The sequence below is a fragment of the Scyliorhinus torazame genome, chromosome 14, assembly GCF_047496885.1.
Source record: "Scyliorhinus torazame isolate Kashiwa2021f chromosome 14, sScyTor2.1, whole genome shotgun sequence".
Classification (NCBI taxonomy): domain Eukaryota; kingdom Metazoa; phylum Chordata; class Chondrichthyes; order Carcharhiniformes; family Scyliorhinidae; genus Scyliorhinus; species Scyliorhinus torazame.
The window spans coordinates 10274059-10292420 of NC_092720.1; the positions used below are offsets into that span (position 1 = coordinate 10274059).

The 18362-nt window shown below is 52.1% G+C and overlaps 1 protein-coding gene across 1 annotated transcript in view; it reads left to right on the top strand.

The window, feature by feature from the left end:
- Nucleotides 1–16031: 16031 nt before the first annotated feature.
- Nucleotides 16032–18362, top strand: part of LOC140389518 (fibronectin type III domain-containing protein 3B-like) — a 404055-nt gene continuing 401724 nt past the window's right edge. Inside the window, 1 exon segment of the mRNA XM_072473693.1 lies at nt 16032–16106. The gene's annotated coding sequence lies outside the window, so the exon portion shown is untranslated.

Genomic DNA, 18362 nt, shown 5'->3' on the forward strand with positions numbered 1-18362 from the left:
TTATCGTCAGAGAGCGAGGGAGAGAGACTCCCATTGCCACAGTCCCTTTCGTGACCTCAGGGTGTCACCAAAACAGCCAATCAAGTACCTTTTTGATGTGTAATCATTGTTGTAGAGTAAAGGTAAACTCACCCTAGTCCCAGGTGACCAGAGGCTGCTTTCCCCTTTGAGGGGGGGGAGAGCTGACTGGCGGAGATTTAACCGGAGGGTCACCACACCTCAGGCGAGGGGCAAGGTTCTCAGCCGGTACGGGGATTGAACCCCCGCTGCTGGCCTCGCTCTGCAAACCTGTTGTATTACAGGAAAAGCAACAGCCAAATTCACACAGCAAGATCCCTCAGGCTGCAATGAAACTCATCACCAGGTCATCTGTTTTTTGTGCTGTTGGTTTAAGAATAAATATTCGCGAGGACACAGAGGACAATCCTCCAGTTCTTCTTCAAAATTATGCCGTTGGAACTTTTGGTTCACCCAAGAGTGAAGACGGATTTGATGGCGCATCTGAAAGACGTGCCTCTGACAGGCAGCACACCCTTGGTGGTTGATGGGGAGCCAATAAAACTGGTTGCTTTGTCCCGGATGGTGTCGAGTGTTGTTGGAGCTGCTCTCATCCAGGCAAGTGGAGAGTATTCCATCACACTTGAACGCACTATCATCCCCGTCCCTCCTGCTCTTCCCCATCTCCCCCTACCAATTTCTCCCCATGCCCACAAGCCCAGGGTAACCTTGCTGGCTGTGTTCCCGCTGTGGACACGATTCAAACAGAACGTGCCTTGCAGATGGTGGACAGGCTTTGGGGAGTCAGGAGGTGAGTTACTCACCACTGGAGTCTTAGCCTCTGACCTGCTCTTGTCGCCACAGTATTAATGTGGCTAGTCCAGTTCAGTTTCTGGTCAATGGGAACCATCGGGATGTTGATAGTGGGGGATTCAACGATGGTGATGCCATTGAATGTCAAGGGGAGATGGATAGATTCTCTCTTGTTGGAAATGTCATTGCCTGGCACTTGTGTGGTGTGAATGTAACTTGGCACTTGTCAGCCCAAGCCTGGGCATTGCCCAAGTCTTGCTGCATTTGGACAGGGACTGCTTCAGTATCTGAGGAGTCCCGAATGGTGAACATTGTGCAGTCATCCGCAAACATTCCCTATCTGACCCTGTGATGGAAGGAAGGTCAATGAGGATGATTGCACCATGGAGATTACACTGAGGAATCCCTGTAGTGATGTCCTGGAGCTGAGATGATTGACCTTCAATAATCAAACATCTTCCGTTATGCCTGGTATGACTCCAACCAGTGGAGAGTTTCCCCCTGATCCCCATTGACTTCAATAGGAGCAGGATTAAGCCGTTTGATTTTTCAACCCTGCTCTGCCAGGACTGATTTCCACATTGACCCCACTTTCCTGTCCTATTCCATAATTTCCTCAATGTCCAAAAATCTTCTCAATCTCCGCCTTGTCGATACACAATGACTGAGCACCCGTAGCTTTCTGGGTTCGGGAATTCCAAAGATTCTCAACCCTTTGAGTGTGGATATTTCTCCTCATCCCATGTCTGATGCCCTTATCCTGGGAGAATTCCCGTCAGTTCCGGATTTAGCACTGGCCAATCAGGTGAGGCCAAGCTCCGCTCCTTCGCGACGCTTTCACCAGCGGTGAGGCGTGGGCTGGTTTGGAGCAGCCAGTAACACCGTGAATTCTCTGCAAAAGCAGGGGCAGCAGGTTACATGCGAGCTGATATTTTGATGAGCTGGCTCGTTGGGATTCCTGGTGCAGTCACTGTGTAATCCTTCAGGACACTTGTTTTGCCTGCGCTCGCTCTTGGCGAGATTCTGGGACCTGGCTGGTGGTTTGGAATGAGTGATTCGCATTCCTGCGGGTCTCCGAATTCCTGCTGCCGACTGCCAGAGCGCTCAAACCGGGAGCGTCTCTCGAAAGGCAGACACCCAGCCGCAGGGGCCGCAAAGCATGATTGCCCGTCTTGAACGCACCATCATCCCCGTCCCTCCTGCTCTTCCCCATCTCCCCCTACCAATTTCTCCCCATGCCCACAAGCCCAGGGTAACCTTGCTGGCTGTGTTCCCGCTGTGGACACGATTCAAACAGAACGAGAACTAAGAATGAAAGAACTTGCATTTCTGCAGCACCCTTTATACCTTCAGGATGCCATAGATCATAGAATCCCTGCAGTGCAGAAGGAGGCCATTGGGCCCATCAGGATGGTACCGACCCTCCGAAAGAGCACCCTAACCCAGGCCCAACCCCCACCCTAACTCTGTAAACCCACTGAGGGACAATTTAGCACATCCAATCCACCTAGTCTGCATATCTTTGGACTTGTGGGATGAAACCGGAGCACCCGGAGGAAGCCCATGCAGACAAGGGGAGAATGCGCAAACTCCACACAGGCAATCGCCCGAGGTCGGAATTGAACCCAGGTCCCTGGCGCTGTGAGGCAGCAGTGCTAACCTGGGTCCCTGGCGCTGTGAGGCAACAGTGCAAACCCGGGTCCCTGGCGCTGTGAGGCAACAGTGCAAACCCGGGTCCCTGGCGCTGTGAGGCAACAGTGCAAACCCGGGTCCCTGGCGCTGTGAGACAGCAGTGCTAACCTGGGTCCCTGGCGCTGTGAGGCAACAGTGCAATCCTGGGTCCCTGGTGCTGTGAGGCAGCAGTCCTAACCCCGGTCCCTGGCGCTGTGAGGCAGCAGTGCTAACCCTGGTCCCTGGCGCTGTGAGGCAGCAGTGCAATCCCGGGTCCCTGGTGCTGTGAGGCAGTAGTGCTAACCCTGGTCCCTGGCGCTGTGAGGCAACAGTGCAATCCCGGGTCCCTGGCGCTGTGAGGCAGCAGTGCTAACCCTGGTCCCTGGCGCTGTGAGGCAACAGTGCAATCCTGGGTCCCTGGCGCTGTGAGGCAACAGTGCAAACCCGGGTCCCTGGCGCTGTGAGACAGCAGTGCTAACCTGGGTCCCTGGCACTGTGAGGCAACAGTGCAATCCTGGGTCCCTGGTGCTGTGAGGCAGCAGTCCTAACCCCGGTCCCTGGCGCTGTGAGGCAGCAGTGCTAACCCTGGTCCCTGGCGCTGTGAGGCAGCAGTGCAATCCCGGGTCCCTGGTGCTGTGAGGCAGCAGTGCTAACCCTGGTCCCTGGCGCTGTGAGGCAACAGTGCAATCCCGGGTCCCTGGCGCTGTGAGGCAGCAGTGCTAACCCTGGTCCCTGGCGCTGTGAGGCAACAGTGCAATCCTGGGTCCCTGGTGCTGTGAGGCAGCAGTGCTAACCCGGGTCCCTGGCGCTGTGAGGCAGCAGTGCTAACCCTGGTCCCTGGCGCTGTGAGGCAGCAGTGCTAACCCGGGTCCCTAGCGCTGTGAGGCAGCAGTGCTAACCCGGGTCCCTGGCACTGTGAGACAGCAGTGCTAACCCTGGTCCCTGGCGCTGTGAGGCAGCAGTGCTAACCCTGGTCCCTGGCGCTGTGAGGCAGCAGTGCTAACCCTGGTCCCTGGCGCTGTGAGGCAGCAGTGCTAACCCGGGTCCCTGGCGCTGTGAGGCAGCAGTGCAAACCGCTGTGCCACCGTGCCGGTGTTTTACAATCAAAGAAAAGGGGTCGCCCTTGTAATGTAGGAAGCGTGGCACCTGATCTGTGCACAGCAGGATCCCACAAATAATCCATTACATGACCTGTAAACTGTTTTTTTTGGGGGGGGATAGCGGTTGAAAGATAAATATATAAATCTCCTGCTCCTCTGCGAAGTTACGCCATGGGATCTTTTACACCCCACTTGAGAGATAGATAGTAGATAAATAAAGAGAAACTGTTTCCATTGGCAGGAGGGTCAGTATCCAGAGCACTCCCTCTCTCTGGTACTTTGAGAGCTGGCAATGAGGGTGATGTTGCATCTCCCTCTCTCTCAGATATCAGTTCCTGTGCGTCTGTATCAAGGAAGGAGATCAATGGAGAGTCGAGTCAATTTGAAGTTCAGAATGTACCCATTTCTGTTGGAATGTGCCAGGGCCTGAGCTAGGAATCTGTGTCATATTTTACATAAACTGGCAGCCTTCCAAACATGACGGAATTGAAGAAAAAGGCTGTTTTTGGAAGCAGAGACCTTTGATCAGAATCAGATCCACTCCCCTCGTCATTACACAGGGACAAAACTGCCCCGGAATTCCACGGGATGACCCTAAAACGTTGATAAGTTCCTGCTAGCTCTCAACACGGAAGTAGAAACTGGAGCCTGTGATTAGATTTGCAATCCTCTGGTACCAAAGGAGGCTATTTGGCCCAACACACTCACAACTCTTTGAAAGGGCTGTCCAATCATTCCCACGGCCCCTGCTCTCTCCCTGTGGCCCTACAACAAGTGTTTGTCTGGTTTAGCTCGGTTGGTTGGACTGCTGGTGGGTGATGCAGAGCGAGGCCAGCAGCGTGGGCTCGATTCCTTTACCAGCTGAGGTTATTCATGAAGGTCCCACCTTGCCCCCCCCCGCCTGAGGTGTGGTGACCCTCGGGTTAAATCACCACCAGTCAGTGTGGTGTTGGGCGTTCTGACACACAGATGAGCCAACACAGTTGTATTTGGTACAACGCTGTTTTATTCAAACTTACTATCTACAGTTTTGTCTTGATACTCTGCACGTGGGGACTCCCTGTCTGTGATGTTAAAACAGGTCTTGTCCTTGTCCTTGTCCCCAGATCTACTGTCCACCAGGTGTCGTGTTTGTCCTTTTATACTGTCCCTGTCTTTGTCTGTGATTGGTTGTGGTGTTGTGTGTTCTGATTTGTCTGTTGGTGTGTCTATCATGATGTGTGTGTTTGACTATCATGACAGTCAGTTATCCCCCTCAAAGGGGAAATCAGCCGATGGGACAATGGAGACTTTACCTTTATCTAATTCTCTTTGAAAGTTCCTGTTGAATGTGTTTCCAGCGCCCTTTCAGGCAGCACCTTCCAGCTGACAGCAACACACCGTGTAAAAACAAGTATTTTCATATTCATTTCGCCAATTACCTTAAATCTGTGTGCTCTGGTTCCCAACCCTCCTGCCCGAGGAAAGGAGTTATTCTTATTTCAGCTTTCAGAACCATTCAAAATTTTAAACACCTCTGTTAAATCATTGAGTCAGCTGGCATATCCAGCACAATAACAGACTATTCACCCAACTGCTCCATGCCAGTTCCTGTTGGGAACTAGAGATAGTTTGAAGTTATTTGTGTTGTGGGTGTTAGGAATAAGCTATAGCTTTAAGTTTAACTTCTACTTTGTATTTGTGTGTTTAAGAAAGGGGAAACCTGTGAAGTGATGTCTGCATAGAATCATAGAATTTACAGCGCAGAAGGAGGCCATTCGGCCCATCGAGTCTGCACTGGCTCTTGGAAAGAGCACCCTACCCAAGCCCACACCTCCACCCTATCCCCATAACCCAGTAACCCCACCCAACACTAAGGGCAATTTATCATGGCCAATCCACCGAACCTGCACATCTTTGGACTGTGGGAGGAAACTGGAGCACCCGGAGGAAACCCACGCGCACACGGGGAGAACGTGCAGACTCCGCACAGTGAACCAAGCCGGGAATCGAACCTGGGACCCTGGAGCTGTGAAGCAATTGTGCTAACCACAATGCTACCATGCTGCCCCTTGGGTTTGTTTGTATACTTACATTTTTTATTGAGGTTTTACGACTCTTGAGGAAAAGTTAGAAAAAACAACAGGAAAACAACAATGCTGTTGCTTAGCAACCAAAAGCAGCTTTAGTTCGGTTGCAAGCCAGTGCCAGGAGGGGAAGGTTCCAGAAACCAGTGAATGGGAAAAAAAGTCCCAGGAAGACCCTTATGTTAAGGACAAGGCCATGTTCAGTGAGGTTGAGGTCGGGAGCAGAGGAAATGGCTTCCAATTAAAGAGAGGAGGTTGCAGCGAGAAGAATCAAGGCAAACCGGGCTTGGGAGAAGCCAGAAGGTCCCAGGAGACAGCGGAAGGTTGGCGACTCCTTACTGCGGGCCTGTGACGCAGCGGTGTCCTGTTGGTGTGGCTGAGGATCTGAGCGTGTGCATGGAAGGTGAAGTTTGAATGCGCGGGGCGATCTAGGGGAGAGGAACGTCAGAAGGAGAGATCAGAGCCCTGGAGGTGGATCCTTGTTGAAGACGAGAGAAAAGTTTGGGAGAAGACTCCTCAGTGAGTTACTGAGAGTAGACATTGGAAATCCGAGTTAAAAGGAAGGCTTCTGTGAATCCAATTGGCTGATGGTGTGACAAGCGTCTGTGGGGAGTTGACGAGAATCCATAGCGTCTGCTGTGGGTGGCATCTGTCACATGGTTTCAGAGTGAGGTGTGTCTGACCACAGGTTGGCTATTGGTTTACATGGACTGTATACTTAATGTGACCATTATAATAATAATAATCTTTATTATTGTCACAAGTAGGCTTACATTAACACTGCAATGAAGTTACTGTGAAAAGCCCCTAATCGCGACATTCCGGCGCCTGTTCGGGTACACAGAGGGAGAATTCAGAATGTCCAAATTGTATATATCTGCCGGGGTGGCTTGGTGACACAGTGGTTAACACTGCTGCCTCACAGTGCCAAGTACTCTGGTTCAATTCCAGCTTTGGGTGACTGTGTGGATTTTGCACCTTCGCTCTGTATCTGCGTGGGTTTCCTCCGGGTGCTCCGGTTTCCTCCCACAGTCCAAAGATGTGCCGGTTAGGTGGATTGGCCATGATAAATTGCCCCCTAGTGTCCAAAGATATGCAGGTTAGGTGGGGTAGATGTGATAGGGCAGGGGAGTGGGCCTCGGTAGAGTGTTCTTTCAGAGAGTCGGTGCAGACTCAATGGGCCGAATGCCCTCCTTCTGCTCTATAGGGATTCTATGATCTGTAAAGGTATAATTGGGGTGTTTTATAATTCGCTTTTTTGTGTTTAATAAATGTTTATTTTGTTGAATGTTTTCAGCTGACTCCTGTGACTCTGCTCAGTTATCGCCTTCCACATCTCTAAACAAAAAATAAAAGTTAGGATCTATCAAAGCAGGTTCCACCCTAGGATCTGACTTGTCCAGTAGTAACATCAGCTGGGATTGCAACACTCCACACAAGACCCCCCCCCCTCCCAATCCTACTTCATCTCACCCGACCAAAATATCCTTCTATTCCTTTCTCCCTCGTGTGTTTCTCCAGCTTTTCTGAAATGCATCTGTGTTATTCCCCTTAACCATTCCCTGTGGGAGTGAGTTCCACATTCTCATCATTCTCAGGGGAAGAGTTTCTCCTGAATTTCCTATTGGATCTAGTCATGCCCAGTTTATATAATGGCCCCTAGTTTAGGACTGCCTACAAGAGGAAACATCTCCTCGTCGGCCCAATCAAACCCCTTTCATTTAAAAAATTTTTTTTTAGTGTACCCAATCATTTCTTTTCCAATTAAGGGGCAATTTAGCGTGGTCACAGCTGATCTGTTTCTCGACCCATCTTGGCTCCATCACCAGAGTGCTCCTAATTGGCAAAGATTTATCAATCTCAATCTTGACAGTTCCAATTGAACGCCAGCATCATCATTTGGGGAGAGAGTTCCTGATTTCCACCACCTTTGTACGAGGAAATGCTTCCCTTAACAGTTTGGCTCCATTTTTAAGATTATTTGGTCCTTGTCCCTCAGGCTGTCTATCCCCTGCTCGCCTCTCTGCGGCTTTTGTCTCCTTGCTTTCCTTCACTCCACCATTGGCGGCTGTGCCTTCACTCTGGGATTCTCTCCTTCAATCTCTCCGTCTCTTCACATCTCTCCCTCCTTTAAGACAATCCTTAGAACCTGCCTCTTTCACCGAGCTCCTTCCTCATCTAACTTCACATCGCCTCAGGTGGCCCAGTTTAAATTTATGTTTGTTCACACTCCTGTGGAGCGCCTTGGGATATTTTACCATGTCAGTGGCGCTATATAAATGCAGGCCGATGTTGATTCCTGTTTCTTACGTGCTGTCTCTCTCATCCCCGTCTGCAATTATTCCTTGTCAGAGGGCGACGCGCCCCCGCCTCCTGAGTTGGGGGCTCCTGTTTTAAATCATGCGAGCGTAACCCGGGCTGGCACACCCAGCACTGAGGGAAATGCTGATTTTTGGCTGAGCGGTTTAACCAAGTTGGGTGACTGTGCCAGATCCCAGGGCACTGTTTTGAAGCAGACCAGGGGGAGCTCATCCTGGTTTTTGGTGCCAACATCTGTCCCCCAACCAGTGTTTAGTACAACGTTTGTCACCATTCCTGGTATTGTTGTAAACGGGAGCTTGCTGTGCACAATTGGCTCTTGTGTGGAATTGTCCCAAATATTGGCAAAGGCCAAGAGCAGCGGGAAAAGTACCGATGTGCTGCGTATCATCCCGGACTTAGTAAAATAAAAAGGCAAGGGGCGGTTTCCACAATGTCATGCTGGTGAGGTTGGTTCTGATGGAGCCCTACCAACAATTTAGTCTTTTGAATATTGGGCTGCCATTATTAAATGCTGCCCCAGTGCACAAAAGTTGACCAGAAACATCCCCCCCCCCCCCTTCCCGGGCACGTTCCGGGCACTAACCCCCTGGCACTATATGGGCACTGGGGGATGAGGTGCCATCAACAGTGCCCCTAAGCTCGAGTCCTTACAAGAGGTTGCCTCCACCCGCTCCCACACTGACCCCTACCTCATTACCCACTACCTGACCATGGCTATATTCGCCGCCCAGTAGCAATTCATAAAGTTTGGCAGAGCCAGCACCCGTCCCCCTCAAAACCACAAACAGCACCTTCTTTACTCGTGGGAATTTACCTTCCCACACAAACCCCCAAATCATAAGAGAAACATTTTGAAGCAGTGATTGATTGTGGCCTGGAAGGTGCTGCCTGACAGGGCAGTGGATGCAGATTCCATAGAAACTCTCAAATGAGAATTGGGTGAACACTTGAAGAGGAGAAAAATGCCAGGCTCCGGGGAAAAGGATGTGAGTGGGGACTAATTGTACAGCTTCGATCGAGGACCCAACGTCTCGGCGTGATGGGCCGAGTGGCCTCCAGCATAATCTCATTCTGGGATTCACACAGGAGCGGGGGTCCTGACAGTTCCTTCTGTTTGTTTGGGAGTTTCTGTACAGTTCTGTACAGGCCGCACGGTAGCATTGTGGATAGCACAATTGCTTCACAGCTCCAGGGTCCCAGGTTCGATTCCGGCTTGGGTCACTGTCTGTGCGGAGTCTGCACGTCCTCCCCGTGTCTGCGTGGGTTTCCTCCGGGTGCTCCGGTTTCTTCCCACAGTCCAAAGATGTGCAGGTTAGGTGGATTGGCCATGATAAATTGCCCTTAGTGTCCAAAATTGCCCTTAGTGTTGGGTGGAGGTGTTGACTTTGGGTAGGGTGCTCTTTCCAAGAGCTGGTGCAGACTCCTTCTGCACTGTAAATTCTATGATAATTTTTCTATGATTAGCGCAATATGGCCAGACTGCGCTCCGTCAATTCGACTTTGTCAAAGGGAGTTTCGCATCTCTCCCACTCCTCCAGTTTGGAATTGCCCGCGGTTCGCTTCATGAAGCGGGCTTTGGTCACGCTTGAGGAATGTGAAAATTGTGGAGTAAATTGAATGCCGATTGCCGTTGCTTTCTTTGTTCACCTTTCTAAATTTAATGTTGTCGAACACTTTCAAAGCTGTGTTTACACCTGCTGCTGTGATGCGAGCAAACAGCCTTTCCCAACGCCTTCCACTCACCAAACGTATTTTTTATTATTTCTTGCGATGTGGGTGAGTTAGCAATGCTGGCATTTCCTCTCATTCCCCTGGAAAGATGGTGGTGAGTGTGTATATCTTCAACCAATTTACAGAGGGTCGCTACATCTGAGTGCCCTGTTTTTAGAATTCCCAACCTGGTTTGCCTCCTTGGACTCGACCCTCCCTATCTCCGTAATCTCCTCCAGCTCCACAACCCGCCGAGGTCTCGGTACTCTTCCAATCTTGGCCTCCTGAGCAACCCCGATTTGCGAAAGACTTGTGCAGTGGTAACGTCCCTGGACCGGTAACCCGGATCCAGGCTAATGCTCGGGGGACAAGGGTTCAAATCTCACCACGGTAATTACAATGCAATTCATAAATCTGGAATGTGAAGCTAGTCTCAGAAATGGTAACCACGGTTGTTGTAAAAACCCATCTGGTTTACTAACCGTGCCCTGTGGGGGAAGGAAATCTGCCGTCCTTACCTGGTCTGGCCTACTTGTGATTCCAGACCCACAAGAATGTGGTTGATCCTTAATTCCCCGAGAAATGGCAGGGCAAGCCACTCAGTTTACTGGCAGTTGAGGACGAACAACAAAAAGCTGGCCCAGCCGCGACACCAACATCCCACGTGAGAGGTTACGGGGGCGATTCTCCGATATGGCGGCCAAGTGTTCACGCCGTCGTGAACGCTGTCGCCTTTCACGGCGGCGCGAACAGGGCCCGGGCACGACCTATTCTGGGCCCCCCAGGGGGCCAGCACGGCGCTGGAGCGGTTCACGTCACTCCAGCGTCCTTACGTGGCGCCAAATGGGCACCATGCCAACCCGCGCATGCGCAGTTGGGGCAGCCCAATCCTGCGCATGCGGGGAACGTCTTACGCACGCCAGCCCCTCACCAACATGGCGCCGGTGTTCTGGGGGGGCCGCGCGCAGAAGGAGGTAGGCCCGTGGGGTGGGGGGGGGGAGGGAGGAGAGAGGCCGGCCCGCCGATTGGTGGGCCCCGACCGTGGGCCAGACCCCATCGGAGACCACCCCGGTGAAGGAGCCCCCCTCCCTCCCCCACAGGCCGCCCCCCCCAGCTTTCCCGCAGAGCTCCTGCCGGCAGTGACCAGGGGTGGACGCCGCTGACGAGAACCTGCCGCTCGGCCCATCTGGACCGGAGAATCGCCGCTCGCCGGTTCTCCGAGCGGCCCGGTGCGGATCGCGCACCGCTGGTTTCCGGGGGGCGGGGGTGGGAGAATCGCGTGCGGGGGTCGGGGCGGCGTGGCGCGATTCGTGCGCCGCCCCGGCGATTCTCCCACCCGGCGTTGGTGGGAGAATAGCGCCCTACATCTTTTTAAATTGCTTCACCATTGGTGTCCGTTCCGTGAGCTCCACCTTTCCCATCCCTCCGTTAAGACATTCCTTGAGACCAATCACTATCTGTGACCAAACCTTTAGTCAGTCCTTTTTTTTGATATAAATTTAGAGTATCCAATTATTTTTTTCCCAATTGAGGGGCAATTTAGCGTGGCCAATCCACCTACCCGGCACATCTTTGGGTTGTGGGGGTGATACCCACGCAGGCACGGGGAGAATGTGCAAACTCCACACGGACAGTGACCCAGGGCCGGGATCGAACCTGGGACCTTGGCGACATGAGGCAGCTGTGCTAACCACTGCGCCACAGTGCCGCCCTGTAGTCAGTCTTTTCTAATGACACCTGAGCTGGCTTTATGTCAACTTTTGTTTGATACTCAAGTCCTGCGAAGTGCCTTGGAATGAAGGTGCTATGTAAATGCAAGTTGGTGTTGCTGCCAGCTCAATGCAGAGGGCAGGTAAGAGGCTTGCTGTGGGGTCGGAGTCACATCCAGCTAGACCTCGGCATCAGTCGACCTGCCATTACCGCCTGTCCCTCAGACATCACGCCAGGGGAGATTTTGCTCCTGATTAGATGTTTCCGTAGGCGAGGAAAGGTTTTTAAAAGATTCATTCTGCGTTGTCGAAAAGCAGACTGCGTGAAGGGCTGCCCTCCAGATACCAACTCCGAGCATAAAAAGCCTCCACACCACCGACAACCGCTGCTGTGAATTTTATATCACGGGTCCCGATCCAACTCTGAATGAAAGGGCGTCTTAATCAGCTGGGCAGCTCAGAGATGTACATGAAATCCTCAGTCAAGGCCTGTGACATTTCGGTTTTGTGGTAATTACCCTTTCACCGTTCTGTTCCTGGGGAATACGATTTATGGCCTGTGATATTTGCAGAAGCACTCTCGATTAGCCTTTGTGAAAATTGTCGGGAAAAAAAAAATCATGTGCGTCTTCTTTGCGCTTTTATTTTTTGACAGGTTAACTTGCAGTTCTGAAGTTGTGTGGTAGATGCTGTACTCGGCAGTGCTAACTTTCAGATCCTGTTCTTGAGGCAACGGTGGTAACCATCAGCATTGCACCCCCAACCTCGCCCTTCCCAAAACCGGCACAGCCACGGTAAATTCCAAAGCACTTTACATGGTCAATAGAAGAGACTGGACACCATTGAGGATAAAGCGGCCTGCTTGATAAGCACCCTATCCACCACAAAGTCGCAATAAGAATTAAGTAGAGAAGCATGGTTTCTGCTGCAAGTTCCCTCCAGATTTTACTTTTATTTTTTGCTTCCACCTTTGTGTTTTGAATCCTGACATTGAATATTTAACCCTGGTGTGAGGGCAATGTCAAGGGCTTGGAGCACGTACTGAGGAGATTTACCAGGATGATAAGATGAGAGAGAGAGTATTGGCAGTCAGAGAGATCTAGGTGTGCAGGTCCACAGGTCACTGAAAGGGGCAACACAGGTGGAGAAGGTAGTCAAGAAGGCATACGGCATGCTTGCGTTCATTGGCCAGGGCATTGAGTATAGAAATTGGCAAGTCATGTTGCAGCTGTATAGAACCTTAGTTAGGCCACACTTGGAGTATAGTGTTCAATTCTGGTCGCCACACTACCAGAAGGATGTGGAGGCTTTAGAGAGGGTGCAGAAGAGATTTACCAGGATGTTGCCTGGTATGGAGGGCATTAGTTATGAGAAGTTGAATAAACTCGGTTTGTTCTCACTGGAACGAAGGAGGTTGAGGGGAGACCTGATAGAGGTCTACAAAATTATGAGGGGCATAAACAGATTGGATAGTCAGAGGCTTTTCCCCAGGGTAGAGGGGTCAATTACTAGGGGGCAAAGGTTTAAGGTGCGAGGGGCAAGGTTTAGAGGAGATGCACGAGGCAAGTTTATTACACAGAGGGTAGTGGGTGCCTGGAACTCGCCGCCGGAGGAGGTGGTGGAAGCAGGGACAATAGAGACATTTAAGGGGCATCTTGACAAATACATGAATAGGATGGGAATAGAGGGATACGGACCCAGGAAGTGTAGAAGATTGTAGTTTAGATGGCCGGAGGGCCTGTTCCTGTGCTGTACTTTTCTTTTGTTCTTTGATAGCAGGAGTGAGGATGTTTGGGGGCGGGGGGGGGGGGGGGGGGGGGTACTTTTCTTTGTTCTTTGATAGCAGGAGTGAGGGGGGGGGTGGTGGTCCAGACAGGCAGGGTACTCCTCTGGGGACCCAGGATCAATCCCACCATAATGGTGGCATTTAAATCCAATAAACATGTCATTACAAACCCTCGTCCTCTCCCACCGAGAAGGGCGAGGGCGGCAGGGGAGGTGGTGACATGGGGGTGTTGTTATTGGACGAGTAATCCAGCGACCCTGGGTAATGCTCTGGGGCCCGGGTTCGAGTCCCGCCCAGAAATTCGAATTGCGTACGGAATTCAATGGAAACATTTCTGAGTTAATTTGTGGCAGGTTTTTCCCGAGAGTTTCCCGCAGGCTCCGGCGGCGAGTTCCCCACCACTACACAGTGACACGTAGTCACTTTTTTGGGGCCCTGGGGGGTTTCTCACGGTTTAGCCCACACTGGATGGGATTTACCATCCACCCCGCCGTGTGTTTTTCGGGGAGGTGGGGGGGCCAGCGGAATCTACCGGTCCCGCCGTTGTCAAAGTTATTTACTGTTGTCAAGACTCCACGATGTCGGGAAACCCTTGCGCTGGGGTGGGTACGGAATTTTCCGACAGCATGACCAACTGATAAATCCTGCCCAGCCGAATTTCTGTTAACAATGGGGAGCTGAACTCCGAGATCGGGCCGCCATTTTGTAAGGGTGCCCTGATCTCTAAGTGAGCTTGTGGTCCCCCACCCCCCCCACCCATGGGTTATGTCACCCCCCCCCCCCCCCCCCCCCCCCACACACACACACATGGACACTACCCCAAACCAGTGACTGTTGTGTTGGGTACTCGGGACAGGTCACCAACACTTGAAATAGTGCAACACTATTTTATTGAGTCATTAACTGTTTAACATTCTTTACTGTGGGTTAACACAATACGAGCTTTAACTAAAGACCTTTGCCTTGTCCTAACCAGTCGATGCACTCAGCACACGGTGAATGTCTGTGCTGCAGGCTGTAAGCTCTGTCCTCCTAGGAAGCTGCAGCTCGAATGAGCGGGAACTCTGATGTCCCCTGTCTTTATAGTGCGTGTGCTCTCACTGGTGATTGGCTGCGGTGTTGTGTGTGTTGATTGGTCCCACTGTATGTCCATCAGTGTGTGTCTGCACCATGATATGCTGGTGTATATTATGACAGTGAGGACACCCCACTATGGGATCACTGGGGCCCCCACTCCTCAGGCCCCCTCATGCTCCCTTACAGGCCCCCCTCTCCTCCAGGACCCCACCTGCTACCTGCAAACCTCCTCGGGCCCCTACTCACCTGCTCTGCACACCCTCATCCTTCAAACCCCCCCCTCCACCCTCCTTTCATTGGCATGGCCCCCCTCGGGCACTGACCTTTGGCAGTGCCACCCTGGCAGTGCCCCTGCTGGCTGGGCAGTGCCATCCAGGCAGCGTGGGAGTGCCAGGTGGGCAGTGTCAAGGTGACTGTGTTCCAGGGGGAGGGCCAGTAAACCACCTACACTGCCCCTGACCCCCAGTGGTCTCCGATGGTCTGGGAGACCCCCCCCCCCCCCCTCCCGACCCCCCCCTCCCGAGTGGGCATTGGGCCACTCATAGATGCGCTTTGAAAGATCAATCCACTTGGTCCTAATTTCCTTTCCCCCATCGCACTGGTTTTGTTGCAGTATTTCCCCCGTCACTGTTGAATCTCCTTCCTCTGACCTTTCAGACTGTGCATTCCAGAGCATAAAAACACACACGAGTAAAAATGTAAAGGGTTTGCCGCGCGCCGTGCGGCAGCCAGTTAGCGCACGGACAGATCCTAATAATGGCCAGATAGTCCGTTCTCCGGCGACGTCGCTCGAAGGATTATCGGGCAGGACACCTGGGAGGAACTCCTCCTGCTCTTGTTCTGAAATAGGGACCATGGCGTGGGTCCGAACCCTGCCCCCAAAGACGGGTTTATGTGAAACAAAGCAATGGGGTAACCCTGTGACCACTGGACACCTGTGTTCAAAGGGCGGCTTACTCAGTGAACGGTTTGGGACTTATTAGGCGCGATATGATTGAGGGAGTAGGATGGACGTGCCCCCTCGACGGGCATGTTGAAAACTGCCCCGGCAGTAAATGGATTGCTTCTGTCGACCAGTAAGGCAGGTTGTCTGTTTGCAAATGAAAATACAATGGACACGGAGGAGCTGGGAACCGAGATCATTTAGGCTGCAAGAGGGAGGGGGTTAGCTGTGTCGTAAGTACAAGAGGATCACTGACTGAGATTGATTGTTGCTGAGTTGAAGATGTGTCGTCGGAAATTTGGGAGGGGGGGGGGTGGGGGGGTGGGGGGGGGGGGAGGAGCATTGGGGGCGGGGGGGGAAGCACGCATTTATTCAAAAGTCTAAAGTCTTAGACAGCTCATTTTAAAGCCCTATGTGTGGGAATCTTGCTGGTTGATTCGGATGGCACGCTGGGGATTTTGACTGACTCCTTTTACCGTGATGGTCTACACCCTCCCCCTCCTCTCCCCCCCCCCCTCCCCCCCCCCCCCCCACCCCCCCAGCGCCCCAACCCAGACTCCCTCACCAGGAACCGTCTTCTCAATAAGAGAGGCCAGACTGTGATTATGTCCCGTGGTTGTCACGGTGACGCCGAGACATCAAGACAAAGCTCACAGCTGTTGCTGTGGTTACAGGTGGGGGTGCAAGAGTCTGATGTGGAGAGTGTTTATGCGTTGTAAACCTCTGCTTCCCACCCTCCCTCCGCACCCTGCCCCCCCCCCCCCCCCAACACACACACGTACAGAGCGAAGGGACAGAGATACCTCTGATGGGGGAGCGGAACATGGGAAATTGTACCAGGAATAGATCATTCAGCCCTTGGGCCTGCTAAAGACTCCCACACTTGTGAACAATTCATTGTTCCGACAGCAGGTCGTTGATCAACTCTGTGACCTTTCGTTTTCTCTTTTCTCTTCTCCGTTGGGAGCCCGGCTTTCATTCAGCTCGATCCACCCTATCAGCCGTATCTGTCCAGCTCAGGGAGGCTTCTTCTTGAGGGCTATATGTGTCTGGGGTCCACTGTGGCCTAGTGTGTGGCACCCTCTCCCCTCAGAGTCAGATGGTTGGTTTAGGGTAATATAGCAAAGAATGAGACCATTCAGCCCATCGAACGTGCTGCAGCCCTTCAAAGAGTGTTCCCAATGGTCATCCTATTCAGTTTAATTTCTTTCTCCTTCAAGTATTTATCCAATTTCCTTCCGGAAGCTACTATTGAGTCTGCTCCCACCTGCCCCATCAGGCAACGTATTCCATCTCCTCACCACGCGCTGACTAAAATTCTGGTTCCTCGTGTCACCTCTGGTCCCTCACCCAGTCGCCATTAATCTGCCCTCTGCTTGTATTGAGCAGGTGATCCCGAGAGCAGGACAGTGGGGGGGGGGGGGGGGGGGGGAGGGGGCTGCCGCACTGTCAGAGGTACCATCTTTCAGACGAGCCTTTAAACCGATGGCTTGTTGGGGGTGACACATCCACAGATCCCACAGCCACTATCCTGAAGAAGAATAGAGAAGCTCCTGACACTGCCCAGGCCAATATTTATCTCTCAATCAACAAGAGCAAATGATCTGATCATTTATCCCTTGGCTCTTTTTGGGAGCTTGCTGTGAATCAGTTGGCTGCCCCCCTTCTGTATAACACAATAAAGATGTACTTCCTCGGCTGGGGACGCCCGGAGATATTGACACGCTCTTTATAAATACTGTCTTTCTTGGAGATGTAAAAGTTTCAATTGCATGTACCATTAATTTGCATACGCTTCCCGTTGCTCGCGGTATCGCCTCCCCGTGTTCTGATTTCGGGTTCATTCGCCAATTAGGCTACAATCAGGCCGGAACCGAACCTTCAGGCCCACAAGGTTCAAACCAACTGCAGCAACCTGTCAGAAACCCAGGCACCAATAGGACTTGAGACGTCCGGCGTTTTGATGGACAGATTATTTGTACTTGAAAGATTCACAAATTGGCCAAGACCGTGCAGGGCTGAAACTGGTTTTGTCAGATGTCCCAGGGTGCCAGCACTGGGTGTTCAAGAACCACTGAGGGTGCAGGCTGGGCTGCTGATGTGCTATTTCCAGTCCCCCCCCCCCCCCCCCCCACCCCATGCTTGCTAAAGCCCTCTCTGCGTTGTGGTACTGAGATACTCAATTGACTGCCACCCCAGCATCGATTCCCAGCGTGTGCTGTGCCGGATGATCTCCGAGAGCTGTGGTCTTCGGTGTGAGACCCATGGTTTCAACCCTCACCCTGCCAACACCTGATCATTGTCCTGCGTCCCCCCCCCCCCCCCACTCCCCCCCACCCCCTTGCAGACACCCTCATCCTTGCCTCTGTTACTTGCCTATTCTGATGCTGACCTGGTCCCCATCCCTTCCTGATTCCCATCTCTCCACCATTGGCGGCCGTGCCTTCAGCTGCCAGGACCCTGAGCTCTGGAATGGTCTCAGTCAACCTCTCCGTGTCTCTCTCTCTCTCCCCTCCTTGAAGGCACGCTGTAAACTTTAGCACATTGACCAATTTTTGATCCTAATATTAGCTTTTCGAATCAAATATTAAACCAAGTCTGTCCTCTCGAGTAAACATGAAGATCTCATGACGCAATAACAAAGAAGAGCAATTGGCCAATATGTATCACTCAATCAACATTACAAAAACAGATCGCCTGACCATTATCACATTGCTGTTTATGCGATCTTGCTGTGCGCAAATTGGCTGCCATATTTCCTGCATTGCAGCAGTGACTAGACTTCAAAATCTTCTTCGTTGGCTGTAATGTACTATCGGGTATCCGGTAATTGTGAAAAGCGCTATATAAATGCAAACCTTTTCTTACTTTGTGGGTCAGTGTCAAATTTTGTTTGGTAATGTAGGGGACGTTGGAAGGCTGTGATTGCACTGGAGAGGGTGCAGAGGAAATTGACCAGGTTGCTGGCTGGGCTGGAGCGCTTCAGCTTGGAGGAGGAGAGATTGGATAGGCTGGGGCCGTTTTCCTTGGAGCAGCGAAGGTTGAGAGGGGACCTGGTCGAGGTGGGGGACGATTATGAGGGGCATTGATAGGGTGACAGCTCAGTGCCCGCAGAGTCCCATCTCAGTAAGACGCTGGACCCGCCCAATGATGATGAGAGAAAGGGGG